Source organism: Rhinoderma darwinii, chromosome 2 (genome assembly GCF_050947455.1).
Source record: "Rhinoderma darwinii isolate aRhiDar2 chromosome 2, aRhiDar2.hap1, whole genome shotgun sequence".
Lineage (NCBI taxonomy): Eukaryota > Metazoa > Chordata > Amphibia > Anura > Rhinodermatidae > Rhinoderma > Rhinoderma darwinii.
The window spans coordinates 219,834,332-219,855,373 of NC_134688.1; positions in this window are offsets into that span (position 1 = coordinate 219,834,332).

Consider the following 21,042-nt stretch of genomic DNA (forward strand, 5'->3'; position numbering starts at 1 on the left):
AGCACGGCTTCCCCATGCCCGGAGGCTCCGCTAGCAGCTGCTATGGCTGCTACAGCAGTAGCAACGCACCCTGCTCTGCCATAGGCTACTGTACACAGTGGCGTAGCTCTAGGGGTCGCAATTACGACCGGCCCACTATGCCTGCTGACTGCACTGGTTCCGCTTCCTGATTACTGGAGCAAGGAGCTGACGGCTCCTTGAACCCACATTCACTCTGCCGTGAGCAGCTCGGCGCAAGCAGGCGTAATGTAGTGACGTCATCACGCCTGTCTGTGCTGAGACACTCATAATGTTACTCATACTTATACTGTTGGGGCAGCTATGGGGAGCATTATATTGTGGGAACATTATATTGTGGGGGCAGCTATGGGTGGCATTATACTGTGTGGGACAGCTATAGATGGCATTATACTGTGGGGCAGCTTTGGAGGGCATTATACTGTGTGGGGCATTATACTATGGGGCAGCTGTAAGGGCATTATACTGTGTGGGGCAGCTATGGGGAGCATTATACTGTGAGGGGCATTATACTGAGGGGGCTGCTATGGGGGGGCAATATAGTGTGGGGCCAGCTATGGGAGGCATACTGTGTGGGGGCACCTATGGGGGCATTATACTGTGTGGGACAGCTATGGGGAGCATTATACTGTGGGGCAGCTATGGGGGTATTCTGCTGCATGGGGTCAGCTATGGAGCATTATGCTGTATGTGGGAATTTGTTTTGGCATTGTACTGCATGGGGGCATCTGTGTGGGTATTATATTGTATGGGGCATCTGTGCGGGCATTATACTGTATGGGGCATCTGTGTGGGCATTATACTGTATGGGGCATCTGTGTGGGCATTATACTGTGTGGGGGGCACGATGGGTGCATGATACTTTGTGGGCTGAACTGGGTGTGTATTGGCGGGGATAGGGTTGGATTGGAGGCGTGGCTTAATAGAAAAAAAATTGCTGCTATGCGCTGCATCGATTGTCCCTCTTTGTGATACTTGAAAGTGTAGAAATGTCTACAGAGGGGGCTGTATAAAACTGTATGGGGAGGCTGTATAGCCCTGTCTACAGGGGGCGCTGTATAGCACGGTCTACAGGAGGCGGCTGAATAGGGGGGCACTATCTACAAGGGCGGGCTGTGTGTGGCACCCAGGGGAAAGGGGCCCAGTCAAAAGTTTGCTATGGGGCCCAGTGTTTCTTAGTTATGCCCCTGACATCCAATCACAGGCTGCCGCGGCCTCTGCAGCCAATCACAGGCTGCCGCGGCCACTGTAGCCAATCACAGGCTGCCGCGGCCTCTGCAGCCAGTCACAGGCTGCCGCGGCCTCTGCAGCCAGTCACAGGCTGCCGCGGCCGCTGCAGCCAGTCACAGGCTGCCGCGGCCGCTGCAGCCAGTCACAGGCTGCCGTGGCCTCTGCAGCCAATCACAGGCTGCCCCGGCCGCTGCATCCAATCACAGGCTGCCGCGGCCTCTGCAGCCAATCATAGGCTGCCGCGTCAGGAAAGAAGGTCGGACTGGAGGAAGAAGAGGGACTCGTCACCAAGACAATGACCGGGTACGTATGAAATGCTTTTTATTTTATTTTTAATCAGCAGCCTCTTTTCTCTATCAGTGATTGATAGAGACAAGTGGCTGCCGATTAGTATAATATTTTTGTAATGTTTTTTCTGCCCGCCCGGGTTCGGTCAAAACGTGTTCGGCCGAACCCGGTGAAGTTCGGATTCGCTGCGAACCGAACTTTTCGCGATGTTCGGACTGAAACCGGGTTCGGTTGTCCCGGTTCGCTCATCTCTAATTAGGTGATTTGTTCAATAAAATTTGCATTATACTCCAACGGTTGATGGCTTGAAGATTATACTGACTGTCATTTGCATTGACTATTTAGGAAAATCAGCGAAAAATAACATTTGCATAATAATTTGGAACGCGGTGTAATGTGTGTGAACAAGGTCCGATCAGGATTATGTAATAATAGAATTCTAACTGGTTATAAAATATGAATAGTTTATATCAATTAAACATGCTAGGATATTCAATTTATCTCTGTTTATACATGTTTATAGAAGAGGAAATGTGTACTAATATAGGTACCAGAAGAACACGCCTCCATAGGATGAAGAGGAACGTGGCACGCTACAAACCCCTCGAATCGTAGATTATCACATTAAGGTAGATTTGGACACCATTTGCCTTCGGGTGCGTCAGACTTTATGGGTCATCAGACACTCTCCTAACTTTTAACAACATGATAGGAAATATTGGTGTGGCAGCAATTCTGAAAAATGCACCAATTCTGGAGATGGAAAGGCCGGCTGAAGGGGTAGGAGGAGGCCAGAATTATTTTTTTTAACACCATGTGTGCATGCACTGGAGGCCTACATACATCTTGTTAAATTCAGGTTTTTTTCAGCCTGATAGTCCAGAATATGCACTTTCAGACGACGAATGTCCTCCAGTTAGAATTGGCATTGTGTCCCTAATTCTTTCTCACATTGTGGGCAAAGAATGGGTAATTTGTTTTAGGTAGAAGAGGAATTGTGTACTAATATTGGTACCAGAAGAATGCGCCTCCATAGGATGAAGAGGAACGCGGCGTGCTACAAACCTGTTGGATCGTGAAACATCACATTAAGGTAGATATAGACACCATTTGCGTTCGGGAGATCGGACTTTCTGGGCCATCAAGCACACTCCTATCTTTTACCTACATAATAGGAAATATTGATGTGGCAGCAATTCTGAAAAATGCACCAATTCTGTAGATGGAAAGGCCGGCTGAAGGGATAGGAAGAGGCCGGATGTTTTTTTACTAACACCATGTGTGCATGCACTGGAGGCCTAAATACATGTTGTTAAATTCAGGTTTTTTTCAGCCTGATAGTCCAGAATATTTACAAGCTTGTCGCACATTGAGACGGCGAATGTCCTCCAGTTCGAATTGGCGTTGTGTCCCTAATTCTTTCTCACATTGTGGGTAAAGAATGGATAATTTGTTTTAGGTAGAAGAGGAATTGTGTACTGATATTAGTACCAGAAGAACGCGCCTCCATAGGATGAAGAAGAACGCGGCGCGCTAGAAACCCGTCGGATCGTGAAACATCACATTAAGGTAGATATAGACACCATTTGCGTTCGGGACGATGGTTTTTCTGGGCCATCAGGCATTCTCCTATGTTTTACCAACATGATAGGAAATATTGGTGTGGCAGCAATTCTGAAAAATGCACCAATTCTGGAGATGGAAAGGCCGGCTGAAGTGGTAGGAGGCGAATGTCCTCCAGTTCGTATTGGCGTTGTGTACCTAATTCTTTCTCACATTGTGGGCAAAGAATGGGTAATTTGTTTAAGGTAGAAGAGGAATTGTGTACTAATATTGGTACCAGAAGAATGCGCCTTTATAGGATGAAAAGGAACGCGGCGCGCTACAAACCCATCGGATCGTGAAACATCAAATTAAGGTAGATATAGACACACTTTGCGTTCGGGACGTCAGACTTTCTGGGCCATCAGGCACTCTCTTATCTTTTAACTACATGATAGGAAATATTGGTGTGGCAGCAATTCTGAAAAATGCACCAATTCTGGAGATGGAAAGGCCGGCTGAAGGGGTAGGAGGAGGCCGGATTTTTTTTTTAACACCATGTGTGCATGCACTGGAGGCCTACATACATGTTGTTAAATTCAGTTTTTTTTCAGCCTGATAGTCCAGAATGTTTACAAGCTTGTTGCACTTTGAGACGGCGAATGTCCTCCAGTTCGTGTTGGCGTTGTGTACCTAATTATTTCTCACATTGTGGGCAAAGAATGGGTAATTTGTTTTAGGTAGAAGAGGAATTGTGTACTAATATTGGAACCAGAAGAATGCGCCTTTATAGGATGAAGAGGAACGCGGCGCGCTACAAACCCATTGGATCGTGAAACATCACATTAAGGTAGATATAGACACAATTTGCGTTCGGGACGTCAGACTTTCTGGGCCATCAGGCACTCTCCTATCTTTTAACTACATGATAGGAAATATTGGTGTGGCAGCAATTCTGAAAAAGGCACCAAATCTGGAGATGGAGAGGCCGGCTGAAGGGGTAGGAGGAGGGCGGATTTTTTTTTTAACGCCATGTGTGCATTTACTAGAGGCCTACATACATGTTGTTAAATTCAGGTTTTTTTCAGCCTGATAGTCCAGAACGTTTACAAGCTTGTTGCACATTGAGACGGCGAATGTCCTCCAGTTCGTATTGGCGTTGTGTACATAATTCTTTCTCACATTGAGGGCAAAGAATGGGTAATTTGTTTTAGGTAGAAGAGGAATTGTGTACTAATATTGGTACCAGAAGAATGCGCCTTTATAGGATGAACAGGAACGCGGCGCGCTACAAACCCATCGGATCATGAAACATCACATTAAGGTAGATATAGACACCATTTGCGTTCGGGACGTCAGACTTTCTGGGCCATCAGGCACTCTCCTATCTTTTAACTTCATGATAGGAAATATTGGTGTGGCAGCAATTCTGAAAAATGCACCAATTCTGGAGATGGAAAGGCTGGCTGAAGGGGTAGGAGGAGGCCGGATTTTTTTTTTAACACCATGTGTGCATGCACTGGAGGCCTACATACATGTTGTTAAATTCAGTTTTTTTTCAGCCTGATAGTCCAGAATGTTTACAAGCTTGTTGCACTTTGAGACGGCGAATGTCCTCCAGTTCGTATTGGCGTTGTGTACCTAATTCTTTCTCACATTGAGGGCAAAGAATGGGTAATTTGTTTTAGGTAGAAGAGGAATTGTGTACTAATATTGGTACCTGAAGAATGCGCCTTTATAGAATGAAGAGGAAGGCGGCGCGCTACAAACCCTTCAGATCGTGAAACATCACATTAAGGTAGATATAGACAAAATTTGCGCTCGGGACGTCAGACTTTCTGGGCCATCAGGCACTCTCCTATCTTTTAACTACATGATAGGAAATATTGGTGTGGCAGCAATTCTGAAAAATGCACCAATTCTGGAGATGGAAAGGCTGGCTGAAGGGGTAGGAAGAGGCCGGATTTTTTTTTTTAACACCATGTGTGCATGCACTTGAGGCCTACATACATGTTGTTAAATTCAGTTTTTTTTCAGCCTGATAGTCCAGAATGTTTACAAGCTCGTTGCACTTTGAGACGGCGAATGTCCTCCAGTTCGTATTGGCGTTGTGTCCCTAATTCTTTCTCACATTGTGGGCAAAGAATGGGTTATTTGTTTTAGGTAGAAGAGGAATTGTGTACTAATATTGGTACCAGAAGAATGCGCCTTTATAGGATGAAGAGGAACGTGGCGCGCTACAAACCCATCGGATCGTGAAACATCACATTAAGGTAGATATAGACACTATTTGCGTTCGGGACGTCAGACTTTCTGGGCCATCAGGCACTCCTATCTTTTAACTACATGATAGGAAATATTGGTGTGGCAGCAATTCTGAAAAATGCACCAATTCTGGAGATGGAAAGGCCGGCTGAAGGGGTAGGAGGAGGCCGGATTTTTTTTTTAACACCATGTGTGCATGCACTGGAGGCCTACATACATGTTGTTAAATTCAGTTTTTTTTCAGCCTGATAGTCCAGAATGTTTACAAGCTTGTTGCACTTTGAGACGGCGAATGTCCTCCAGTTCGTGTTGGCGTTGTGTACCTAATTCTTTCTCACATTGTGGGCAAAGAATGGGTAATTTGTTTTAGGTAGAAGAGGAATTGTGTACTAATATTGGTACCAGAAGAATGTGCCTTTATAGAATGAAGAGGAAGGCGGCGCGCTACAAACCCTTCAGATCGTGAAACATCACATTAAGGTAGATATAGACAAAATTTGCGCTCGGGACGTCAGACTTTCTGGGCCATAAGGCACTCTACTATCTTTTAACTACATGATAGGAAATATTGGTGTGGCAGCAATTCTGAAAAATGCACCAATTCTGGAGATGGAAAGGCTGGCTGAAGGGGTAGGAAGAGGCCGGATTTTTTTTTTTAACACCATGTGTGCATGCACTGGAGGCCTACATACATGTTGTTAAATTCAGTTTTTTTTCAGCCTGATAGTCCAGAATGTTTACAAGCGTGTTGCACTTTGAGACGGCGAATGTCCTCCAGTTCGTGTTGGCGTTGTGTACCTAATTCTTTCTCACATTGTGGGAAAAGAATGGGTAATTTGTTTCAGGTAGAAGAGGAATTGTGTACTAATATTGGTACCAGAAGAATGCGCCTTTATAGAATGAAGAGGAAGGCGGCGCGCTACAAACCCTTCAGATCGTGAAACATCACATTAAGGTAGATATAGACACTATTTGCGTTCGGGACGTCAGACTTTCTGGGCCATTAGGCACTCTCCTATCTTTTAACTACATGATAGGAAATATTGGTGTGGCAGCAATTCTGAAAAATGCACCAATTCTGGAGATGGAAAGGCTGGCTGAAGGGGTAGGAGGAGGCCGGATTTTTTTTTTAACACCATGTGTGCATGCACTGGAGGCCTACATACATGTTGTTAAATTCAGTTTTTTTCAGCCTGATAGTCCAGAATGTTTACAAGCTTGTTGCACTTTGAGACGGCGAATGTCCTCCAGTTCGTATTGGCGTTGTGTCCCTAATTCTTTCTCACATTGTGGGCAAAGAATGGGTTATTTGTTTTAGGTAGAAGAGGAATTGTTTACTAATATTGGTACCAGAAGAATGCGCCTTTATAGGATGAAGAGGAACGTGGCGCACTACAAACCCATCGGATCGTGAAACATCACATTAAGGTAGATATAGACACTATTTGCGTTCGGGACGTCAGACTTTCTGGGCCATCAGGCACTCTCCTATCTTTTAACTACATGATAGGAAATATTGGTGTGGCACCAATTCTGGAGATGGAGAGGCCGGCTGAAGGTGTAGGAGGAGGCCGGATTTTTTTTTAACGCCATGTGTGCATTTACTAGAGGCCTACATACATGTTGTTAAATTCAGTTTTTTTTCAGCCTGATAGTCCAGAATATTTACAAGCTTGTCGCACTTTGAGACGGCGAATGTTCTCCAATTCGTATTGGCGTTGTGTCCCTAATTCTTTCTCACATTGTGGGCAAAGAATGGGTAATTTGTTTTAGGTAGAAGAGGAATTGTGTACTGATATTGGAACCAGAAGAACGCGCCTCCACAAGATGAAGAAGAACGCGGCGCCCTACAAACCCATCGGATCGTGAAACATCACATTAAGGTAGATATAGACACTATTTGCGTTCGGTACGTCAGACTTTCTGGGCAATCAGGCACTCTCCTATCTTTTAACTACATGATAGGAAATATTGGTGTGGCAGCAATTCTGAAAAAGGCACCAAATCTGGAGATGGAGAGGCCGGCTGAAGGGGTAGGAGGAGGGCGCATTTTTTTTTAACGCCATGTGTGCATTTACTAGAGGCCTACATACATGTTGTTAAATTCAGGTTTTTTTCAGCCTGATAGTCCAGAATGTTTACAAGCTTGTTGCACATTGAGACGGCGAATGTCCTCCAGTTCGTATTGGCGTTGTGTACATAATTCTTTCTCACATTGAGGGCAAAGAATGGGTAATTTGTTTTAGGTAGAAGAGGAATTGTGTACTAATATTGGTACCAGAAGAATGCGCCTTTATAGGATGAAAAGGAACGCGGCGCGCTACAAACCCATCGGATCGTGAAACATCACATTAAGGTAGATATAGACACTATTTGCGTTCGGGACGTCAGACTTTCTGGGCCATCAGGCACTCTCCTATCTTTTAACTACATGATAGGAAATATTGGTGTGGCAGCAATTCTGAAAAATGCACCAATTCTGGAGATGGAAAGGCTGGCTGAAGGGGTAGGAGGAGGCCGGATTTTTTTTTTTTAACGCCATGTGTGCATGCACTGGAGGCCTACATGCATGTTGTTAAATTCAGTTTTTTTCAGCCTGATAGTCCAGAATATTTACAAGCTTGTCGCACTTTGAGACGGCAAATGTCCTCCAGTTCGTATTGGCGTTGTGTCCCTAATTCTTTCTCACATTGTGGGCAAAGAATGGGTAATTTGTTTTAGGTAGAAGAGGAATTGTGTACTAATATTGGTACCAGAAGAATTCGCCTTTTTAGGATGAAGAGGAACGCGGCGCGCTACAAACCCATCGGATCGTGAAACATCACATTAAGGTAGATATAGACACCATTTGCGTTCGGAACGTCAGACTTTCTGGGCCATCAGGCACTCTCCTATCTTTTAACTACATGATAGGAAATATTGGTGTGGCAGCAATTCTGAAAAATGCACCAATTCTGGAGATGGAAAGGCCGGCTGAAGGGGTAGGAGGATGCCGGATTTTTTTTTTAACACCATGTGTGCATGCACTGGAGGCCTACATACATGTTGTTAAATTCAGGTTTTTTTTCAGCCTGATAGTCCAGAATGTTTACAAGCTTGTTGCACTTTGAGACGGCGAATGTCCTCCAGTTCGTATTGGCGTTGTGTACCTAATTCTTTCTCACATTGTGGGCAAAGAATGGGTAATTTGTTTTAGGTAGAAGAGGAATTGTGTACTAATATTGGTACCAGAAGAATGCGCCTTTATAGGATGAACAGGAACGCGGCGCGCTACAAACCCATCGGATCATGAAACATCACATTAAGGTAGATATAGACACTATTTGCGTTCGGGACGTCAGACTTTCTGGGCAATCAGGCACTCTCCTATCTTTTAACTACATGATAGGAAATATTGGTGTGGCAGCAATTCTGAAAAAGGCACCAATTCTGGAGATGGAGAGGCCGGCTGAAGGGGTAGGAGGAGTACGGATTTTTTTTTTAACGCCATGTGTGCATGCACTGGAGGCCTACATACATGTTGTTAAATTCAGGTTTTTTTCAGCCTGATAGTCCAGAATGTTTACAAGCGTGTCGCACTTTGAGACGGCGAATGTCCTTCAGTTCGTATTGGCGTTGTGTCCCTAATTCTTTCTCACATTGTGGGCAAAGAATGGGTAATTTGTTTTAGGTAGAAGAGGAATTGTGTACTAATATTGGTACCAGAAGAATTCGCCTTTTTAGGATGAAGAGGAACGCGGCGCGCTACAAACCCATCGGATCGTGAAACATCACATTAAGGTAGATATAGACACCATTTGCGTTCGGAACGTCAGACTTTCTGGGCCATCAGGCACTCTACTATCTTTTAACTACATGATAGGAAATATTGGTGTGGCAGCAATTCTGAAAAATGCACCAATTCTGGAGATGGAAAGGCTGGCTGAAGGGGTAGGAAGAGGCCGGATTTTTTTTTTTAACACCATGTGTGCATGTACTTGAGGCCTACATATATGTTGTTAAATTCAGTTTTTTTTCAGCCTGATAGTCCAGAATGTTTACAAGCTCGTTGCACTTTGAGACGGCGAATGTCCTCCAGTTCGTATTGGCGTTGTGTCCCTAATTCTTTCTCACATTGTGGGCAAAGAATGGGTTATTTGTTTTAGGTAGAAGAGGAATTGTGTACTAATATTGGTACCAGAAGAATGCGCCTTTATAGGATGAAGAGGAACGTGGCGCGCTACAAACCCATCGGATCGTGAAACATCACATTAAGGTAGATATAGACACTATTTGCGTTCGGGACGTCAGACTTTCTGGGCCATCAGGCACTCCTATCTTTTAACTACATGATAGGAAATATTGGTGTGGCAGCAATTCTGAAAAATGCACCAATTCTGGAGATGGAAAGGCCGGCTGAAGGGGTAGGAGGAGGCCGGATTTTTTTTTTAACACCATGTGTGCATGCACTGGAGGCCTACATACATGTTGTTAAATTCAGTTTTTTTTCAGCCTGATAGTCCAGAATGTTTACAAGCTTGTTGCACTTTGAGACGGCGAATGTCCTCCAGTTCGTGTTGGCGTTGTGTACCTAATTCTTTCTCACATTGTGGGCAAAGAATGGGTAATTTGTTTTAGGTAGAAGAGGAATTGTGTACTAATATTGGTACCAGAAGAATGCGCCTTTATAGAATGAAGAGGAAGGCGGCGCGCTACAAACCCTTCAGATCGTGAAACATCACATTAAGGTAGATATAGACACTATTTGCGTTCGGGACGTCAGACTTTCTGGGCCATTAGGCACTCTCCTATCTTTTAACTACATGATAGGAAATATTGGTGTGGCAGCAATTCTGAAAAATGCACCAATTCTGGAGATGGAAAGGCTGGCTGAAGGGGTAGGAGGAGGCCGGATTTTTTTTTTTTAACGCCATGTGTGCATGCACTGGAGGCCTACATGCATGTTGTTAAATTCAGTTTTTTTTCAGCCTGATAGTCCAGAATGTTTACAAGCTTGTTGCACTTTGAGACGGCGAATGTCCTCCAGTTCGTGTTGGCGTTGTGTACCTAATTCTTTCTCACATTGTGGGCAAAGAATGGGTAATTTGTTTTAGGTAGAAGAGGAATTGTGTACTAATATTGGTACCAGAAGAATGTGCCTTTATAGAATGAAGAGGAAGGCGGCGCGCTACAAACCCTTCAGATCGTGAAACATCACATTAAGGTAGATATAGACAAAATTTGCGCTCGGGACGTCAGACTTTCTGGGCCATAAGGCACTCTACTATCTTTTAACTACATGATAGGAAATATTGGTGTGGCAGCAATTCTGAAAAATGCACCAATTCTGGAGATGGAAAGGCTGGCTGAAGGGGTAGGAAGAGGCCGGATTTTTTTTTTTAACACCATGTGTGCATGCACTGGAGGCCTACATACATGTTGTTAAATTCAGTTTTTTTTCAGCCTGATAGTCCAGAATGTTTACAAGCGTGTTGCACTTTGAGACGGCGAATGTCCTCCAGTTCGTGTTGGCGTTGTGTACCTAATTCTTTCTCACATTGTGGGAAAAGAATGGGTAATTTGTTTCAGGTAGAAGAGGAATTGTGTACTAATATTGGTACCAGAAGAATGCGCCTTTATAGAATGAAGAGGAAGGCGGCGCGCTACAAACCCTTCAGATCGTGAAACATCACATTAAGGTAGATATAGACACTATTTGCGTTCGGGACGTCAGACTTTCTGGGCCATTAGGCACTCTCCTATCTTTTAACTACATGATAGGAAATATTGGTGTGGCAGCAATTCTGAAAAATGCACCAATTCTGGAGATGGAAAGGCTGGCTGAAGGGGTAGGAGGAGGCCGGATTTTTTTTTTAACACCATGTGTGCATGCACTGGAGGCCTACATACATGTTGTTAAATTCAGTTTTTTTCAGCCTGATAGTCCAGAATGTTTACAAGCTTGTTGCACTTTGAGACGGCGAATGTCCTCCAGTTCGTATTGGCGTTGTGTCCCTAATTCTTTCTCACATTGTGGGCAAAGAATGGGTTATTTGTTTTAGGTAGAAGAGGAATTGTTTACTAATATTGGTACCAGAAGAATGCGCCTTTATAGGATGAAGAGGAACGTGGCGCACTACAAACCCATCGGATCGTGAAACATCACATTAAGGTAGATATAGACACTATTTGCGTTCGGGACGTCAGACTTTCTGGGCCATCAGGCACTCTCCTATCTTTTAACTACATGATAGGAAATATTGGTGTGGCACCAATTCTGGAGATGGAGAGGCCGGCTGAAGGTGTAGGAGGAGGCCGGATTTTTTTTTAACGCCATGTGTGCATTTACTAGAGGCCTACATACATGTTGTTAAATTCAGTTTTTTTTCAGCCTGATAGTCCAGAATATTTACAAGCTTGTCGCACTTTGAGACGGCGAATGTTCTCCAATTCGTATTGGCGTTGTGTCCCTAATTCTTTCTCACATTGTGGGCAAAGAATGGGTAATTTGTTTTAGGTAGAAGAGGAATTGTGTACTGATATTGGAACCAGAAGAACGCGCCTCCACAAGATGAAGAAGAACGCGGCGCCCTACAAACCCATCGGATCGTGAAACATCACATTAAGGTAGATATAGACACTATTTGCGTTCGGTACGTCAGACTTTCTGGGCAATCAGGCACTCTCCTATCTTTTAACTACATGATAGGAAATATTGGTGTGGCAGCAATTCTGAAAAAGGCACCAAATCTGGAGATGGAGAGGCCGGCTGAAGGGGTAGGAGGAGGGCGCATTTTTTTTTAACGCCATGTGTGCATTTACTAGAGGCCTACATACATGTTGTTAAATTCAGGTTTTTTTCAGCCTGATAGTCCAGAATGTTTACAAGCTTGTTGCACATTGAGACGGCGAATGTCCTCCAGTTCGTATTGGCGTTGTGTACATAATTCTTTCTCACATTGAGGGCAAAGAATGGGTAATTTGTTTTAGGTAGAAGAGGAATTGTGTACTAATATTGGTACCAGAAGAATGCGCCTTTATAGGATGAAAAGGAACGCGGCGCGCTACAAACCCATCGGATCGTGAAACATCACATTAAGGTAGATATAGACACTATTTGCGTTCGGGACGTCAGACTTTCTGGGCCATCAGGCACTCTCCTATCTTTTAACTACATGATAGGAAATATTGGTGTGGCAGCAATTCTGAAAAATGCACCAATTCTGGAGATGGAAAGGCTGGCTGAAGGGGTAGGAGGAGGCCGGATTTTTTTTTTTTAACGCCATGTGTGCATGCACTGGAGGCCTACATGCATGTTGTTAAATTCAGTTTTTTTCAGCCTGATAGTCCAGAATATTTACAAGCTTGTCGCACTTTGAGACGGCAAATGTCCTCCAGTTCGTATTGGCGTTGTGTCCCTAATTCTTTCTCACATTGTGGGCAAAGAATGGGTAATTTGTTTTAGGTAGAAGAGGAATTGTGTACTAATATTGGTACCAGAAGAATTCGCCTTTTTAGGATGAAGAGGAACGCGGCGCGCTACAAACCCATCGGATCGTGAAACATCACATTAAGGTAGATATAGACACCATTTGCGTTCGGAACGTCAGACTTTCTGGGCCATCAGGCACTCTCCTATCTTTTAACTACATGATAGGAAATATTGGTGTGGCAGCAATTCTGAAAAATGCACCAATTCTGGAGATGGAAAGGCCGGCTGAAGGGGTAGGAGGATGCCGGATTTTTTTTTTAACACCATGTGTGCATGCACTGGAGGCCTACATACATGTTGTTAAATTCAGGTTTTTTTTCAGCCTGATAGTCCAGAATGTTTACAAGCTTGTTGCACTTTGAGACGGCGAATGTCCTCCAGTTCGTATTGGCGTTGTGTACCTAATTCTTTCTCACATTGTGGGCAAAGAATGGGTAATTTGTTTTAGGTAGAAGAGGAATTGTGTACTAATATTGGTACCAGAAGAATGCGCCTTTATAGGATGAACAGGAACGCGGCGCGCTACAAACCCATCGGATCATGAAACATCACATTAAGGTAGATATAGACACTATTTGCGTTCGGGACGTCAGACTTTCTGGGCAATCAGGCACTCTCCTATCTTTTAACTACATGATAGGAAATATTGGTGTGGCAGCAATTCTGAAAAAGGCACCAATTCTGGAGATGGAGAGGCCGGCTGAAGGGGTAGGAGGAGTACGGATTTTTTTTTTAACGCCATGTGTGCATGCACTGGAGGCCTACATACATGTTGTTAAATTCAGGTTTTTTTCAGCCTGATAGTCCAGAATGTTTACAAGCGTGTCGCACTTTGAGACGGCGAATGTCCTTCAGTTCGTATTGGCGTTGTGTCCCTAATTCTTTCTCACATTGTGGGCAAAGAATGGGTAATTTGTTTTAGGTAGAAGAGGAATTGTGTACTAATATTGGTACCAGAAGAATTCGCCTTTTTAGGATGAAGAGGAACGCGGCGCGCTACAAACCCATCGGATCGTGAAACATCACATTAAGGTAGATATAGACACCATTTGCGTTCGGAACGTCAGACTTTCTGGGCCATCAGGCACTCTACTATCTTTTAACTACATGATAGGAAATATTGGTGTGGCAGCAATTCTGAAAAATGCACCAATTCTGGAGATGGAAAGGCTGGCTGAAGGGGTAGGAAGAGGCCGGATTTTTTTTTTTAACACCATGTGTGCATGTACTTGAGGCCTACATATATGTTGTTAAATTCAGTTTTTTTTCAGCCTGATAGTCCAGAATGTTTACAAGCTCGTTGCACTTTGAGACGGCGAATGTCCTCCAGTTCGTATTGGCGTTGTGTCCCTAATTCTTTCTCACATTGTGGGCAAAGAATGGGTTATTTGTTTTAGGTAGAAGAGGAATTGTGTACTAATATTGGTACCAGAAGAATGCGCCTTTATAGGATGAAGAGGAACGTGGCGCGCTACAAACCCATCGGATCGTGAAACATCACATTAAGGTAGATATAGACACTATTTGCGTTCGGGACGTCAGACTTTCTGGGCCATCAGGCACTCCTATCTTTTAACTACATGATAGGAAATATTGGTGTGGCAGCAATTCTGAAAAATGCACCAATTCTGGAGATGGAAAGGCCGGCTGAAGGGGTAGGAGGAGGCCGGATTTTTTTTTTAACACCATGTGTGCATGCACTGGAGGCCTACATACATGTTGTTAAATTCAGTTTTTTTTCAGCCTGATAGTCCAGAATGTTTACAAGCTTGTTGCACTTTGAGACGGCGAATGTCCTCCAGTTCGTGTTGGCGTTGTGTACCTAATTCTTTCTCACATTGTGGGCAAAGAATGGGTAATTTGTTTTAGGTAGAAGAGGAATTGTGTACTAATATTGGTACCAGAAGAATGCGCCTTTATAGAATGAAGAGGAAGGCGGCGCGCTACAAACCCTTCAGATCGTGAAACATCACATTAAGGTAGATATAGACACTATTTGCGTTCGGGACGTCAGACTTTCTGGGCCATTAGGCACTCTCCTATCTTTTAACTACATGATAGGAAATATTGGTGTGGCAGCAATTCTGAAAAATGCACCAATTCTGGAGATGGAAAGGCTGGCTGAAGGGGTAGGAGGAGGCCGGATTTTTTTTTTAACACCATGTGTGCATGCACTGGTGGCCTACATACATGTTGTTAAATTCAGTTTTTTTCAGCCTGATAGTCCAGAATGTTTACAAGCTTGTTGCACTTTGAGACGGCGAATGTCCTCCAGTTCGTATTGGCGTTGTGTCCCTAATTCTTTCTCACATTGTGGGCAAAGAATGGGTTATTTGTTTTAGGTAGAAGAGGAATTGTTTACTAATATTGGTACCAGAAGAATGCGCCTTTATAGGATGAAGAGGAACGTGGCGCACTACAAACCCATCGGATCGTGAAACATCACATTAAGGTAGATATAGACACTATTTGCGTTCGGGACGTCAGACTTTCTGGGCCATCAGGCACTCTCCTATCTTTTAACTACATGATAGGAAATATTGGTGTGGCAGCAATTCTGAAAAATGCACCAATTCTGGAGATGGAGAGGCCGGCTGAAGGTGTAGGAGGAGGCCGGATTTTTTTTTAACGCCATGTGTGCATGCACTGGAGGCCTACATACATGTTGTTAAATTCAGTTTTTTTTCAGCCTGATAGTCCAGAATATTTACAAGCTTGTCGCACTTTGAGACGGCGAATGTCCTCCAGTTCGTATTGGCGTTGTGTCCCTAATTCTTTCTCACATTGTGGGCAAAGAATGGGTAATTTGTTTTAGGTAGAAGAGGAATTGTGTACTGATATTGGAACCAGAAGAACGCGCCTCCACAAGATGAAGAAGAACGCGGCGCCCTACAAACCCATCGGATCGTGAAACATCACATTAAGGTAGATATAGACACTATTTGCGTTTGGGACATCAGACTTTCTGGGCAATCAGGCACTCTCCTATCTTTTAACTACATGATAGGAAATATTGGTGTGGCAGCAATTCTGAAAAATGCACCAATTCTGGAGATGGAGAGGCCGGCTGAAGGTGTAGGAGGAGGCCGGATTTTTTTTTAACGCCATGTGTGCATGCACTGGAGGCCTACATACATGTTGTTAAATTCAGTTTTTTTTCAGCCTGATAGTCCAGAATATTTACAAGCTTGTCGCACTTTGAGACGGCGAATGTCCTCCAATTCGTATTGGCGTTGTGTCCCTAATTCTTTCTCACATTGTGGGCAAAGAATGGGTAATTTGTTTTAGGTAGAAGAGGAATTGTGTACTGATATTGGAACCAGAAGAACGCGCCTCCACAAGATGAAGAAGAACGCGGCGCCCTACAAACCCATCGGATCGTGAAACATCACATTAAGGTAGATATAGACACTATTTGCGTTCGGTACGTCAGACTTTCTGGGCAATCAGGCACTCTCCTATCTTTTAACTACATGATAGGAAATATTGGTGTGGCAGCAATTCTGAAAAAGGCACCAAATCTGGAGATGGAGAGGCCGGCTGAAGGGGTAGGAGGAGGGCGCATTTTTTTTTTAACGCCATGTGTGCATTTACTAGAGGCCTACATACATGTTGTTAAATTCAGGTTTTTTTCAGCCTGATAGTCCAGAATGTTTACAAGCTTGTTGCACATTGAGACGGCGAATGTCCTCCAGTTCGTATTGGCGTTGTGTACTTAATTCTTTCTCACATTGAGGGCAAAGAATGGGTAATTTGTTTTAGGTAGAAGAGGAATTGTGTACTAATATTGGTACCAGAAGAATGCGCCTTTATAGGATGAAAAGGAACGCGGCGCGCTACAAACCCATCGGATCGTGAAACATCACATTAAGGTAGATATAGACACTATTTGCGTTCGGGACGTCAGACTTTCTGGGCCATCAGGCACTCTCCTATCTTTTAACTACATGATAGGAAATATTGGTGTGGCAGCAATTCTGAAAAATGCACCAATTCTGGAGATGGAAAGGCTGGCTGAAGGGGTAGGAGGAGGCCGGATTTTTTTTTTAACGCCATGTGTGCGTGCACTGCAGGCTTACATACATGTTGTTAAATTCAGTGTTTTTTCAGCCTGATAGTCCAGAATGTTTACAGGCTTGTCGCAATTTGAGACGGCGAATGTCCTCCAGTTCGAATTGGCGTTGTGTCCCTAATTCTTTCTCACATTGTGGGCAAAGAATGGGTAATTTGTTTTAGGTAGAAGAGGAATTGTGTACTAATATTGGTACCAGAAGAATGCGCCTTTATAGGATTAAGAGGAAGGCGGCGCGCTACAAACTCATCAGATCGTAAAACATCACATTAAGGTAGATATAGACACAATTTGCGCTCGGGACGTCAGACTTTCTGGGCCATAAGGCACTCTCCTATCTTTTAACTACATGATAGGAAATATTGGTGTGGCAGCAATTCTGAAAAATGCACCAATTCTGGAGATGGAAAGGCCGGCTGAAGGGGTAGGAGGAGGCCGGATTTTTTTTTTAACGCCATGTGTGCATGCACTGCAGGCCTACATACATGTTGTTAAATTCAGTGTTTTTTCAGCCTGATAGTCCAGAATGTTTACAAGCTTGTCGCACTTTGAGACGGCGAATGTCCTCCAGTTCGTATTGGCGTTGTGTCCCTAATTCTTTCTCACATTGTGGGCAAAGAATGGGTAATTTGTTTTAGGTAGAAGAGGAATTGTGTACTAATATTGGTACCAGAAGAATGCGCCTTTATAGGATGTAGAGGAAGGCGGCGCGCTACAGACCCATCAGATCGTAAAACATCACATTAAGGTAGATATAGACACAATTTGCGCTCGGGACGTCAGACTTTCTGGGCCATAAGGCACTCTCCTATCTTTTAACTACATGATAGGAAATATTGGTGTGGCAGCAATTCTGAAAAATGCACCAATTCTGGAGATGGAAAGGCTGGCTGAAGGGGTAGGAGGAGGCCGGATATTTTTTTTAAAACCATGTGTGCATGCACTGGAGGCCTACATACATGTTGTTAAATTCAGTTTTTTTTCAGCCTGATAGTCCAGAATGTTTACAAGCTTGTTGCACTTTGAGACGGCGAATGTCCTCCAGTTCGTATTGGCGTTGTGTACCTAATTCTTTCTCACATTGTGGGCAAAGAATGGGTAATTTGTTTTAGGTAGAAGAGGAATTGTGTACTAATATTGGTACCAGAAGAATGCGCCTTTATAGGATGAACAGGAACGCGGCGCGCTACAAACCCATCGGATCATGAAACATCACATTAAGATAGATATAGACACTATTTGCGTTCGGGACGTCAGACTTTCTGGGCAATCAGGCACTCTCCTATCTTTTAACTACATGACAGGAAATATTGGTGTGGCAGCAATTCTGAAAAAGGCACCAATTCTGGAGATGGAGAGGCCGGCTGAAGGGGTAGGAGGAGGCCGGATTTTTTTTTAACGCCATGTGTGCATGCACTGGAGGCCTACATACATGTTGTTAAATTCAGGTTTGTTTTTTTAGCCTGAAAGTCCAGAATGTTTACAAGCTTGTCGCACTTTGAGACGGCGAATGTCCTCCAGTTCGTATTGCCGTTGTGTCCCTAATTCTTTCTCACATTGTGGGCAAAGAATGGGTAATTTGTTTTAGGTAGAAGAGGAATTGTGTACTAATATTGGTACCAGAAGAATTCACCTTTTTAGGATGAAGAGGAACGCGGCGTGCTACAAACCCATCGGATCGTGAAACATCACATTAAGGTAGATATAGACACAATTTGCGTTCGGGACGTCAGACTTTCTGGGCCATAAGGCACTCTCCTATCTTTTAACTACATGATAGGAAATATTGGTGTGGGAGCAATTCTGAAAAATGCACCAATTCTGGAGATGGAAAGGCCGGCTGAAGGGGTAGGAGGAGGCCGGATTTTTTTTTTAACGCCATGTGTGCATGCACTGCAGGCCTACATACATGTTGTTAAATTCAGTGTTTTTTCAGCCTGATAGTCCAGAATGTTTACAAGCTTGTCGCACTTTGAGACGGCGAATGTCCTCCAGTTCGTATTGGCGTTGTGTCCCTAATTCTTTCTCACATTGTGGGCAAAGAATGGGTAATTTGTTTTAGGTAGAAGAGGAATTGTGTACTAATATTGGTACCAGAAGAATGCGCCTTTATAGGATGAAGAAGAAGGCGGCGCGCTACAAACCCATCAGATCGTAAAACATCACATTAAGGTAGATATAGACACAATTTGCGCTCGGGACGTCAGACTTTCTGGGCCATAAGGCACTCTCCTATCTTTTAACTACATGATAGGAAATATTGGTGTGGCAGCAATTCTGAAAAATGCACCAATTCTGGAGATGGAAAGGCCGGCTGAAGGGGTAGGAGGAGGCCGGATTTTTTTTTTAACGCCATGTGTGCATGCACTGCAGGCCTACATACATGTTGTTAAATTCAGTGTTTTTTCAGCCTGATAGTCCAGAATGTTTACAAGCTTGTCGCACTTTGAGACGGCGAATGTCCTCCAGTTCGTATTGGCGTTGTGTCCCTAATTCTTTCTCACATTGTGGGCAAAGAATGGGTAATTTGTTTTAGGTAGAAGAGGAATTGTGTACTAATATTGGTACCAGAAGAATGCGCCTTTATAGAATGAAGAGGAAGGCGGCGCGCTACAAACCCTTCAGATCGTGAAACATCACATTAAGGTAGATATAGACAAAATTTGCGCTCGGGACGTCAGACTTTCTGGGCCATAAGGCACTCTACTATCTTTTAACTACATGATAGGAAATATTGGTGTGGCAGCAATTCTGAAAAATGCACCAATTCTGGAGATGGAAAGGCTGGCTGAAGGGGTAGGAAGAGGCCGGATTTTTTTTTTTAACACCATGTGTGCATGCACTGGAGGCCTACATACATGTTGTTAAATTCAGTTTTTTTTCAGCCTGATAGTCCAGAATGTTTACAAGCGTGTTGCACTTTGAGACGGCGAATGTCCTCCAGTTCGTGTTGGCGTTGTGTACCTAATTCTTTCTCACATTGTGGGAAAAGAATGGGTAATTTGTTTCAGGTAGAAGAGGAATTGTGTACTAATATTGGTACCAGAAGAATGCGCCTTTATAGAATGAAGAGGAAGGCGGCGCGCTACAAACCCTTCAGATCGTGAAACATCACATTAAGGTAGATATAGACACTATTTGCGTTCGGGACGTCAGACTTTCTGGGCCATTAGGCACTCTCCTATCTTTTAACTACATGATAGGAAATATTGGTGTGGCAGCAATTCTGAAAAATGCACCAATTCTGGAGATGGAAAGGCTAGCTGAAGGGGTAGGAGGAGGCCGGATTTTTTTTTTAACACCATGTGTGCATGCACTGGAGGCCTACATACATGTTGTTAAATTCAGTTTTTTTCAGCCTGATAGTCCAGAATGTTTACAAGCTTGTTGCACTTTGAGACGGCGAATGTCCTCCAGTTCGTATTGGCGTTGTGTCCCTAATTCTTTCTCACATTGTGGGCAAAGAATGGGTTATTTGTTTTAGGTAGAAGAGGAATTGTTTACTAATATTGGTACCAGAAGAATGCGCCTTTATAGGATGAAGAGGAACGTGGCGCACTACAAACCCATCGGATCGTGAAACATCACATTAAGGTAGATATAGACACTATTTGCGTTCGGGACGTCAGACTTTCTGGGCCATCAGGCACTCTCCTATCTTTTAACTACATGATAGGAAATATTGGTGTGGCAGCAATTCTGAAAAATGCACCAATTCTGGAGATGGAGAGGCCGGCTGAAGGTGTAGGAGGAGGCCGGATTTTTTTTTAACGCCATGTGTGCATTTACTAGAGGCCTACATACATGTTGTTAAATTCAGTTTTTTTTCAGCCTGATAGTCCAGAATATTTACAAGCTTGTCGCACTTTGAGACGGCGAATGTTCTCCAATTCGTATTGGCGTTGTGTCCCTAATTCTTTCTCACATTGTGGGCAAAGAATGGGTAATTTGTTTTAGGTAGAAGAGGAATTGTGTACTGATATTGGAACCAGAAGAACGCGCCTCCACAAGATGAAGAAGAACGCGGCGCCCTACAAACCCATCGGATCGTGAAACATCACATTAAGGTAGATATAGACACTATTTGCGTTCGGTACGTCAGACTTTCTGGGCAATCAGGCACTCTCCTATCTTTTAACTACATGATAGGAAATAT